This window comes from Lynx rufus, unplaced genomic scaffold, assembly GCF_022079265.1.
Source record: "Lynx rufus isolate CCGP_SWC_20201006 ecotype Redwood Valley unplaced genomic scaffold, mLynRuf1.p SCAF_10, whole genome shotgun sequence".
In the NCBI taxonomy this organism is placed as follows: domain Eukaryota; kingdom Metazoa; phylum Chordata; class Mammalia; order Carnivora; family Felidae; genus Lynx; species Lynx rufus.
The window spans coordinates 1,622,539-1,634,879 of NW_025814824.1; the positions used below are offsets into that span (position 1 = coordinate 1,622,539).

The following is a 12,341-nucleotide window of genomic DNA, read 5'->3' on the forward strand; positions in this document are numbered from 1 at the left end:
GTGGGGTGAAGGCTGTTGCAAAAAGGAACAGTCACATGAGGAGCAGTTAGCAGGAGGATGGTAAGTGAGGCGACTGGCTGAAGAGTATTGAGTGTGAGGAGAGTTCAGGAGGGCTTCCACTGCATGGGGCACAAGGATGGCTAGAGGGGACCCCGTGACTATTTCCGCAGTGGCCTCAACCAAGAGGGCAGTGGCAGGAATGGCTGGGAGGCAAGGGGGGGGGGGGACATCCCTGAGCCACAGGTTCAAGTTGTTGGCTATAATGCCCTACGGGACAGCAGTGGTGCCCGTGATTTTGGGGTGAGCGCTCCAAGGGCATTCCCTTCCCTCTCACATACCAAGAGGGAAAAGGGGAATTGAAAGGACGTCCAAAGGCAGGGGTCGTATTAGGCTTTTCCCTAAAGTCCCCAAAGCTGTGTCATCCTGATCTTTCCAAATAACAGGGTCAGGTTGGTTGATTTTCAGGAAAGCGTGTGGAGGTTGAGCTGTAAGAGAGTTTGGAGTCCAGTTTTGACGCAGTCAGCTAGGCCAAAAAACCTCGTAACTGGTGCTGGTTTTAGGTTTAGGGATGTTCAGGGTGCCCTGAAGTCGGCCTGGGTCCAAATCTAGCCCAGGTTCTGAGGTCAGGGGCCCTAAGTATCGAACCTGAGTTTGAGCAAACGGTAGTTTTCCTTTGGTGACTTTATGTCCGTTTAAGGCCAAAGCTTTGAACGGACGAACGTTGCCTTCCTGTGAAGAGACCTGAGAAGAGGGGCAGAAGGGCGAATCCTCTGCGTATCGGAACGAAGTAGAGCCTGCAGAACACTTTCTATCGTCTGAATCGGCTTTTAAGTTTGTGAAAAGTAAGGACTCTGAGAAACCCTGGGGCATGACTGTGCAGGTGGATTTTAAGTCTTCCCCAGTGAAAGCAAAAATATATTGGCTGTCCTTATCTACTGGAATACTAAAAATACACTATATGCATCAATCACAGTGAAAATTTTGTTTTCAGTGGGATTGGGTGTCGTTATGGATGGGGGTTAGTGATAACAGTGTGACGTATGGTGTGGAGATCCTGGTCAAACTGTCGTCCTCAGCCATTGAGTTTTCTCGCAGGTAAAATAGAGTATTACGGAAACTAGTGCAGGATCACTGAGGCCCTGAGCCTTGTAACCTTGTGTTATGGGCTTGATGCCTTGAAGGGCTTCTTTATTTAGAGAGTATTGGTTAATTCTGGGGAGAGAGTTTGGAGGATCTGTTCGAATCTTGATGGGAGGTGCACTGTGGGTTCTGCTAATATCAGCTGAAGGTTTTGCCCGTGAGGAGAGTGGTAGCTGATCTAACAGGGACAAATGGTCAGTGTCTTTGGACTTAGCTCTAGTTAGCTCGGAGAAGGAGCAAATAGAAGACGTTGAAGGGTCATTTGACTTACCGATTTGGCTACTTTGCTGCTGTCAAATTCTAGGATTATTTCCCCCTTTGGGGAGGAAGGAGTCGCAGCATGAAATTTTTCTAAGACACCTCAGCCCAATAAGTGAGTGGGCAGAGGAAGGAAGGAGAAAAGGGCGTGTGTCTCTCAGAGGGCCCAGACGGAGGGAGTGGGTTCAGGGACGGAACCTGCTGAGGTTTATTGGAGACCCCGCTCCGTGAGCTGTTCCAGTGCTCCCAGGGGAGGGCTGCTTGGTGGTGGCGGGTAGAGCACCGAGGGTCCAGACGGGCAGAGATTCACTCCCAGTCTGGAGAGTGGTTCCTCCAGGTCGATGAAGAGGGGGGATTGGGAAACGCCAGGAGTTCCGTGGACCCCCCCCTCCCTGGGAATGAGGAGGATATTGGAATAGGCTGGCTAGAGGGTCGAAGGTGCCTGGATCACTCCAGTTGGCAACGGTCTTTCCGCAGCGTCCTGGCCCTTCGCAGTAAGAGCAGAAGCCGTGAGGTTTTGGTTTTGTCTCGGGGCCTCCATTCGCTGGAGCTGAAAACTGAGAATTTTGTGGTCTTCCTTTTAGCAAGCAGGTGTGCAATCCAGTAGTATTAAGTATATTCGCATTGTTGTGCAAGATAAGTTGTATTTTCATTTTCATTAGTTTAAAATATTTAAAGCTGTCTCTTGAGACTTCCTAACCCATGTGTCGTTTGGAAGTATTTGTTCAACTTCCCAATATTTCTAATTGTTGAGCCATCTTTCTATTACCGATGTCTGCTTTGGTTCTGATATGCCACGAAGCAGGACTTTGTGTCACCCCTATGCTTTCACGTTGTTAAGATGTGTTTTATGTGGCAGCAGTGGTCTGTCCGGTGCTGCTCCATGTGCACTTCTGTTGGTGGGTGAAATGGTCTATACGTACCAATTAGACCAAGCCGATTGGGAGTGCTGTTCAAGTCACCTGCATTCTTACTGATCTGCCTGCTTGGTCTGTCAGTTTTTCGGAGAAGAGTGTGGAAGCCTCCAACTATACATGGTGGATTTATCTATTTCTCCTTTCAGTTCTGTCAGTTTTTTCTCATGTTTGTAAAGTTTATGTTTTTAGTTCTTGCATTTGGGTGTATGATAATTTTGAGTTAATTTTTACATGAGGTGTGAGATGTCATCTGAAGTTCATGTTGTTTGCACGTGGATTTTCAGTGGTTCCGGCACACTTTGTTGAAAAGAGCATACTTTTTCTACTAAATTGCTTTAGCATCTTTGTCAAAAGTGAGTTGTCCAGCGGGTGTGGCTATGTTTTTGGGTGTTCTTTTTTGTCCCATTGTTCCATTTATCTGACTTTAAGCTACTACCTCACTTTTTATTACTGTTGTTTGAAAGTAAGTAGTGTTAGATAGACAACTTTTTCTTCTTTTTCAATGGTGTTTTAGCTACTCTGGATCCTTTGCATTTCCATATGTTTCATAATTGGCTTTCAATTTCTACAAAGTCCTCATAGGATTTTGGGTGAAATTGTGATGGCTCTATTGGTCATTATGGGGAGAATTGATACGTTAACTAGACTTTTCAACTGTGAACACAGTAGATCTTGCCCTTCCTTTTAGGTCCTCTTTAATTTTTCTTAGTAGTGCTTTATAGTTTTTAGTATTCAAACTTTTTACCTCTTTTATCAGATGTAGCCCTAAATATTTCTTACTTTTTGATGTTATTATGTTTTCAATTTTAACTTCATTACTTATCCTTATTATATAATATGTGATTGGTTTTTATATACTGATATGTATACCACAGTCCTGCTAAATTGACTTATTGTTTCTAATAGATTTTTTTGTAGATTGTATCAGATGTTCTACATAGATAATATGTCATCCTTGAACAAATATAATTATACTTTTTCCTTTTCAGTATGAAAACCTTTCACTTTTTTTTTTTTTTTCTTGAATTATTGCTCTGGTCTCCATACTGTGTTAAATAAAAGTGACAAGTGTGGATGTGCTTGTCTTGGTAGAAAATACATTGAGTTGAGGGGTGCCTGGGTGGCTCAGTCGGTTGAGTGTCTGCCTTCCGCTCAGATCATGATCTCACGGTTTGTGGATTGGGCCCTGCATCAGGCTCTGTGCTGACAGCTTGGAGCCTGGAGCCTGCTTCAGATTCTGTGTCTCCTCTCTCTCTCTGCCCCTCCCTACTCATGCTCTGTCTCTCAAAAATGAATAAACATTAAAAAAAAATTTTTTTTAAAGAAAATATATTGAGTTGAATGAAATCTCAACGTACCAAAGTTTGTGGGCCACACCTAAAGCAGTGCTGAGAGAGGGAGCAAGGCTGGTTCAGTATTTGAAAATCAGTCAGGGTAATCCACTATATCAACAGGTTAAAGAGACAGAAATTATACATTTATATCAGTTGATGCAGAAAAAGCATTTGACACAATTAAGCAGTGACCATTATTAAAATTCTCAGAATGAGGTGTCGTCTGGGTGGCTCAGTCGGTTAAGCATCCAACTTTTGATTTCGCTTCAGGTCATGATCCCAGACTCATGGGTTCGAGCCCCTCATTGGGCTCTGTACTGAGCATGGAACCTGCTTAAGATTCATTCTCTCTCTCTCTCTCTCTGTCTCTCTCTCTGTCTCTCTTTTTCTCTCTCCCCCTCCAGTCCCCCTATCCCTCCCTCCCCACATATGCACTCCCTCTCCCTGTCTCTAAACAAACAAAAAAAAAAAACCTACCAGAAAATTAGGAGTAAAAGGGAACTCCCTTGACTTGAAAAAGAGCATTTTTAACAGAATTGATAGAACTAAAACTATAATTCAAGCTTATAGAAATAAAATTGTTTTTGTGTATCATTTTTGTATCTTGCCAACTTGCTGAACTTGCTTATCAGTTCTCTAGTCTTTTTGGTGGATTCCTTAGAACTTTCTAAATATAACACCCTATCTGCAAATAGAAATAGTTTTACTTCTTCCTTTCCAATATGTAAGCTTTTTATTTCTTTTTCTTGGATCATTGCACTGATTGGAACCTCATTACAATGTTGAGCAGACATGGTGAGAGTACATATCCTTGTCTTATTCATGATCTTAGGAGAAAGCCCTCCATCTTTCTGTAGATCATGATGTTAGTTGTGGGCTTTTCATAGATGCCCTTTATCAGGTTGAGAAAATTCTCTTCTGCTAGTTTATTGAGTGCTTTTACCTTGAGAGGATGTTGGACTTGGAAATGCTTTTTCTGTGTCTATTGAGATGATCATGTGGTTTTTGTCCTTTATTATGTTGATGTATTACATTAATTGATTTTTTAATGTTAAACCAGCCTTACATTCCTGAGATAAATTCCACTTGACCATGCTGTATATACTTTTCTCTATGTTGTTGGGTTCAGTTTACTAACATTGTTTAAGGCTTTTTGTCTCTGTATTTGTAAGGGATGTTGGTCAGTGGTTTCTTGTGATATCTTTCCCATTTTAGTATCAGTGTAATACTGTACTTATCGAATCAATTATGACAGTCTTCTGTTTTTGAAAGAGTTTGAAAAGGTTAGTGTTAATTCTTTAAATGTTTGGTAGAACTCACCAGTGAAACCATTTGGGCTTGGTTTTTCTTTGTGTGAAATTTTTGAAATAATTTAATTTCTTTACTTCTTGTAGGTCTATTCAGATTTTTTATTTCTTCATGAAGGTATTCTTGGTAGTTTGTGTTTCTCTAGTAATTTGTTTCATCTCACTATTTGTTGGAATATTTTTCTTCTTAGTATTCTTTTATAATCCTTATTTCTGTAAAGTTAGTTATAATGTCCCTTTTGTTATTCTTTAAGTTTATTTTGAGAGAGAGAGAAAGAGCGCGCGTGCAGGTGGGGTAGGGCAGAGACAGAAGGGAGAGAGAGAATCCCAAGCAGGCTCTGCACTGTTAGCACAGAGCCCGACACAGGGCTCAAACTTACAAAACATGAGATCATGACCCAAGCTGAAATGAAGAACCAGACGCTTAACCAACTGAGCCACTCAGGCACCCCATGTTATTCTTGATTTAGTACTTGAGTCTTGGTTAGTCTAGCTGAAAATTTGTCAATTTTGTTGATTTTTATAAAGAACCATATTTTGTGTTCATTGATTTACTCTTTTATTTTTGTTTTTCTCTATTTCATTTATTTCCACTGTGTTCTTTTTCATTTCCTACTTTCTGCTTGCTTGGGATTCATTTTGTTTTTTTTCCCCAGTTACTTAAGGTGAAATAGTAGGTTATTGATTTGAGTTCTTTCTCCTTTTTTTCCCCCCCAGCAGACCATAATCTTTCCCTTTTTTTCATACATGCAGTTATATCTCTAAATTTCCTTTTTAAGCACTGCTATAACTGGTTACCCCACAAGTTTTGATATTTTGTATGTTTTCATTTCATCTCAAAGTATTTTATATTTTCTGTTGTATTTTCTTCTTTGACTCATTGGTGGTTTAAATATATATTTAGCTTTTATATATCTATGACTTTCTTCTGTTATTAACTTCTAATTTAATTTCATTGTGGTCAAAGAAGATATTTTCTATGATTTAATTCATTTTTAATTTACTGTGATTTGTTTTATGACCTAGGATATGGTCTACTATGGAGAATGTTCTATGTGAACTTGAGAAGAATGCGTGTTCTGCTTTTGTGGACTTGAAGTGTTTTGTAAATGTCTGCTACAACTAGGTAGTTGTGGTATTCTTTAAGTCTTCTGTTTCTTTGTTGATCTTCTGCCTCATTTTCTCTCTGTTACTGAAAGTGGAATATTGAAGTCTCCCAACTATTTTTGTTGAATTGTCCCATTTCAACACAACCTCTTCAGGTTTTCAGTTTTACTTTGTGTATTTTGGGATTCTGTTATTATGTGCATGGATATTTAGTCATTATATCTTCCTGATGAATTGATTTCTTTTTTTTTTTTTTAATGTTTTTGTTTATTTTTGAGACAGAGACAGAGCATGAGTGGGGGAGGGGCAGAGAGAGGGGGAGACACAGAATCTGAAACAGGCTCCAGGCTCTGAGCTGTCAGCACAGAGCCCGACGCGGGGCTCGAACTCACAGACCTTGAGATCATGACCTGAGCTGAAGTCGGACGCTCAACCGACTGAGCCACTCAGGCGCCCCTGATGAATTGATTTCTTAATCATTGTAAAATGTCCTTATTTTGCCTCAGATAACAATTATTGTCTTACAGTGTTCTGTGAGGTATTAGTATAGCTATCTCAGCCGTATTTTGGTTACTGCTTACATGGTATATATTTTTCCATCTTTTTTTCTGCCAGCCCATGTCTTTGAATCTAAAGTGAGCCAGGTGTCAAGGGGTATCTCACTGTTTTCATTTGCATTTTGATGACATATGATGTGGAGCATCTTTTCATGTGCTTATTTTCCATCTGTATATCTTCTTTGGTGAGGTGTCTGTTAAGGTCTTTGACCCATTTCTTAAATCAGATTGTTCTCTTATTGTTGAATTTTAAAAGTTTTTTGTATATTTTGGATAACATTTCATCATCAGATGTGTCTTTTGCAAATATTTTCTCCCAGTCTGTGGCTTGTCTTCTTATTCTCTTGGCATTGTCTTTCACAAAGCAGAATTTTTAAGTTGAGTCCAGCTTATTTACTTTTTCATGGGTCATGTCTTTGGTGTTGTATCTAAAGAGGCATCACCACACCCAGGGTCATCTAGGTTTTCTCCTGGTTTATCATGGATTTATAGTTTTACATTTTATGGTTCGGTTTGCCATCCATGTGAATTACTTTTTGTAAAGAGTCTAAGATTGGTGTCTAGATTTTTGTTGTTGTTGTTATGTGGATGTCCAGCTGTTCCAGCACCATTTGTTGAGGAGATTGTCTTTGCTCCGTTGTTTTGCTTTTGCTCCTTTGTCAAAGATCGGTTGATTGTGCTTCTGTGGGTTTGTTTCTGGACTCTCTATTCTGTTCCATGGATCTATAGTTTTGTTCTTTTGCCAATTCCACACTGTCTTGATTACTGTAGCTTTATAGTAAGTCTTGGAAGTTATGTAGTGTCATTTCTCCAGCTTTGTTCTCCCTAAGTATTGTGTTGGCTATTCTAGGTCTTTTGCCTCTCCCTATAAACTTTAGAAATATTTTTAATGATATCCATAAAATAGCTTACTGGGATTTTGGCTGGGACTGCCTTGAGTCTATAGACCAGGTTGAGAAGAATTGACATCTTGACAATGTTGAATCTTCCTAGCCATGAACATAAATATCTTTCCATTTATTTAGTTCATCTTTGATTTTGTTTATGAATGATTTGTAGTTCTCCTCATGTAGATCTTACCTGTATTTTGTTAGATAGATCTTTTAAAAAATCCGTTCTGCCATTCTTTTACTTGGTAGAATATCTGATCCATTTACATTCAATGTAACGTAATTACATTACTGATAAGTTACTGATAAATTAGAATTTACACCTACCGTTTTTGTATTTTTTTGTATGTCTGAGGTCTTTTGCATTTCTTTATTCGTTGATTCTTGCCTTCTTTCATGTTACATATTTTTTTTAATATACATTTTCAGTTCCCTTTTTGTTTCTTGACTATGTATTTTGAGTAATCTTCTATGTGTTTACCCTGGAATTACAATTAGTATCTTAGCTTAAAACAGTCTAATTCAAATTAATACTAGTTTAATTTTAGTAACATACAAAACCTTTGCTCCAATATACCTTCATTGCTTTCTCTCTCTTTTGTACTATTACCGGCATTCAGTTCAAATTACATCTTTATACATTATAAGCTCTTCAAGTCATTTTCATAATTAGTGCTTTATGTAGGCATCTTTTAAAACAGATAAAAGAGTTTTATTTATATGTATTTTTATAATGCTTATTTTGTGAGCTTTTTTGTTGCTCTTTCTTTGTCTGGATTCAAGTTACCCTTTAGTGTCCTTTATTTTGGACTGAAATACAGTATTTCTTGTAAAGCAAGACTGATAACAAATTCTGTTTTGTTTTTTTGAAGTTTGTTTTTAAATCTGGAGATGACTTAATTTCTCCATTTTTTTCAGGAAGAGTTTAGCTGCATGTGGAATTCTTGGTTGACTGTCTATTTCTTTCAACACTTGGAAGATGGCTACCTCCCTGTTCTCCATCTTTCTGAAGAGACACAGCTATGTGTTCTGCAGAATATGCATGGGCATATTCTGGGCTACAGCTTCCTCACCTCTGGTTTATTGTCCTCTTTAGTTCTACCTGCTTTCTTTCCTCTGGGAGCTTACTAAGGTAACTAGTTCACCGATAACCTCCTCCTGCTTCTTGCTCTGTGGGGTTATTCTTTTTAAAGTTTCTTTGCATTGGGGTCTTAGGAGGAAGAGAAAGCTAGAGTATGAGAGTGTAAGAGAAAGCTAGCTTAGTCCACTACTTAAACCAGAAATTCTATGTATCTTCCTGTAGAAAGTTTGATCTAAGCCTTTGAAGATCCAGGAGCCACACTCCCGCTTATGTTTTAAGTCACCCAGACTTGTCACCCAAGTACTGAAATATGTTTCACAGAATAGTTTTTTCTTAGGGGCGCCTGGGTGGCTTAATTGGTAAAACGTCCGACTTCGGCTCAGGTCATGATCTCGCAGTTTGTGGGTTCGAGCCCCGCATCAGGCTCTGTGCTGACAGCTCAGAGCCTGGAGCCTGCTTTGGATTCTATGTCTCCCTCTGTCCCTCCCCTGCTTGTTCGTTCTCTCTCTCTTTCTCTCTCTCTCTCAAAAATAAATAAACATTAACAATTTTTTTTAAAAAGAATAGTTTCTTTTAGAGAAATAGTTCAGGAAGTGAAGAGGTAGAAAATCATGTTATCTTCTTAGTCTATAAATAAGGATAGAAAAGTGAATAACAAACTGTTTTCCTCATTATTTTAAGCTTTTCATGTTGAACTACCTGAAATTGAAAAAGTTGTAAACAGCATGTCATATAAATGTATTTAAATGTGAACATAATTTTAAATTTTTTTTTTCAACGTTTATTTATTTTCTTTGGGACAGAGAGAGACACACAGCACGAACGGGGGAGGGGCAGAGAGAGAGGGAGACACAGAATCGGAAACAGGCTCCAGGCTCCGAGCCATCAGCCCAGAGCCTGACGCGGGGCTCGAACTCACGGACCGCGAGATCGTGACCTGGCTGAAGTCGGACGCTTAACCGACTGCGCCGCCCAGGCGCCCCAAAATGTGAACATAATTTTATATCCACGCTACTTATATATTTACTAAAAAGGAATATTTAGTTAATGAACATCTGCTGGTTAAGAATCCAAATTAGGCTGAGCAAAGTGGTGTGGTACCTGGTGGCTGCAGTGGGGAGTGTTTCTTCCCGTGGATACCACCGGCAGAGCAGTGACCTGATTCCAGGTGGTTGCTTGGTCCAAACTAGGATGTTGGTGGGAACATTAGTACCCAGGGCTCACCCAGGTATGTGAAGCTTTTTCTAGGTCTGGTTGATGCGGTGGGTCTTCTTAATGTATTTTGGGATTTTGTGAAGGTTGGTGGAAGAACTGTAAAAGGAAGCCTTCATTATGTGACTGCTAAACAGAACCCAGGGGCCCTGCATTCACAGTAGCCTCCATGAATACCTGCTGTTATGTGAATGCAAGCTGCTTGTCTAATGCCGCATTCTCAAAGCATCACTGGAGGGGCACCTGGGTGGCTTAGTTGGTTGGGCGTCTGACTTCAGCTCAGGTCATGATCTCACAGTTCGTGAGTTCGAGCCCCGCATCGGGCTCTGTGCTGACAGCTAGGAGCCTGGAGCCTGCTTTGGATTCTGTGTCTCTCTCTCTCTCTCTCTCTCTCTCTCTCTGCCCCTCCCCCACTCATGCTCTGTCTCTCTCTGTCTCTCAAAGATGAATAAATGTTAAAAAAAAAATTTATAAAAAAAAATAAATAAAGTGTCCCTGCAAACTAGGCAGAAATGCAGATTCTCAGCCCCACCCAGACCTACCAAGTGAAAATTCTGGGAGTGAGGCCCGGCCGCTGGGCTTTTAAGAGAACCCCTCTGATGGGTGTTGAGTCAGGAAGGGTTGACATCTTGATGAGTTTAGAAGTACCTGTGGTGGTGACACTGATGTGAGTGAGGTGTGTTCACATCTGTGGGGATGATCCTGGTGTGGCTGTTTGTGGGCAAAGGCTAGGAGCGTGGGAGCCCTGCTTGCGAAGATCTGCTTCGCCTATTGTTAACGTCGCACCCGTTGCCTTATCATAAGGTGTTTTCTGGAGCATCTGAACCAGACAGCATACTTCTTCAGATGATGCAGCGGCAAGGGTCCTGCTGTGTGTTGTTTTCCCTGATCAGTGATGAGTCTCCTGAGAGCCCAGGGACCTTCCCAAAGGTGCAGTGCAGGTGTGAGGTCACAGCAGCCCGTGAGGTTCAGGCGGACTGCCAGCTCTCTCCCAGAGGACCCACCTTGCAAGAAGGTCTGGAGGGGCTTCAAGAAGGAAAAGGCACCTTTTAAATGTTGCCTGCCTGCCCCCAGGTGATTTGAGGAGAAAAAGAATTCCATTCAGTTTCCTCATTTTGTTTGAGTTTGCAGATTCAGAAGTGAGGATGTTTCCATTTAAAAGAAATAGGGTCTTTCATTTGTTTTACTGCATATGGACTCATAAAAAGTGCTATAATTCTTTAAGGACAAAATACAAGTGTGGTGTCAGGAAGCATCCGGGCCCCTAGGTAAATCTGCAGTCGGCCCTGCATGATGAAGGGAGGTAATAAAATACGTAATTGGTGTTAGGGAAAACATCCTGAAGGAGAGGAAGTTGAAGTTCAGCAGACCCACCCCTCCGGGAATTAGAAGGGACACCCATCTGTCAGGTTGAAGACCAGCAAGGGGTTGGAGATGTAAATGTGATCAGGAAAACTAAGATAAGGAAACAGTTCCTTGTGTTTGCATGTGGTGCTGTAACCTGAGACAGGTGAGGCATAGCTGCTATTTCCCCTTTACAGTGACGTCAAATGACGGTGGTGCTGGTGGTCATGACCTTTGAATGGCTATTCGTGTATTCATTCACTAAATCTTTATTGAGCATGTACTGTGTGCTGGGCCCTGTTGTATACAGTAGTTGACAAAGCAGACAAAACTGCCTTCGTGGAGCTGACCTCCTAGTGGGGAAGGCAGATAATCATGTAATAATAGGGATAAATCAGTAAATTATGTGCCATATTCCATGTTTTCTTCAGAAGTCCTGAGGACACGGAAACAGAGGGGAGCTGGTTTAAATTGTAAACAGGGTGGCTACGTGGGTTTGAAGAGAAGGGTGGTGTGACCCAGGTGACCCTGGCTGCTGTGTTGAGGATAGACTGAATTATGAGTCGGGCACGGAATTAGGTCTGTACAAGCTCGTGGGGCATCTTTACGGTGACCGCAGGGCAGATGTGAGGCTCAGAGGTGGCAGTGAATGTGCTTACGGTCGCAGAGCTGGTAAGTGCCAACAACCCTCCATCGTGGAGGAGCCCAAACATGTGAAGGAGGTGTGTGGTTGACACCTGTCTTTGGGACAGCAGTGCGTTGAGATTTGGATGAAGGAAGGACCAGCCAAGTGTCTGCACAGAGCAGAACGAATGTGAAAGTCTTGCTATGTGGATAGCGAGGTCTGAAAAGTTTCTTGGGAGCCAAGGAATCATCAGCGCCACAAAGTTAGAATGCATACAACATTGCATTCGTTGCATTGCATGCAAACAGGGGAGTTTCCTTTATTCAGGGCGAGGTCTTTACCGTTGAGAGGCTGTGTGTGTATGGTGGTGAAGAGAACAGACTGTGGAATGAACGGTGTGAATTCAGATCCCATCTCCACCATTTAATAGCTGTGTGACTGCAGGTAAGTTATCTGACTTCTCTTTGCCTTGGTTCTGTAATCTGCAAAATGGGAATAATATATGAACCTAAACATGTTTTTACCATACGGTCCTGTGGTCGTGGTCCTTGGTGTTTGCCCACGGGAGC

At 41.2% G+C, this 12,341-nt stretch overlaps 1 protein-coding gene across 1 annotated transcript in view; it reads left to right on the forward strand.

The window, feature by feature from the left end:
• Positions 1-12,341, forward strand: part of PTPDC1 (protein tyrosine phosphatase domain containing 1) — a 64,926-nt gene that overhangs the window by 14,506 nt on the left and 38,079 nt on the right. The gene's annotated exons all lie outside the window — the stretch shown is intronic.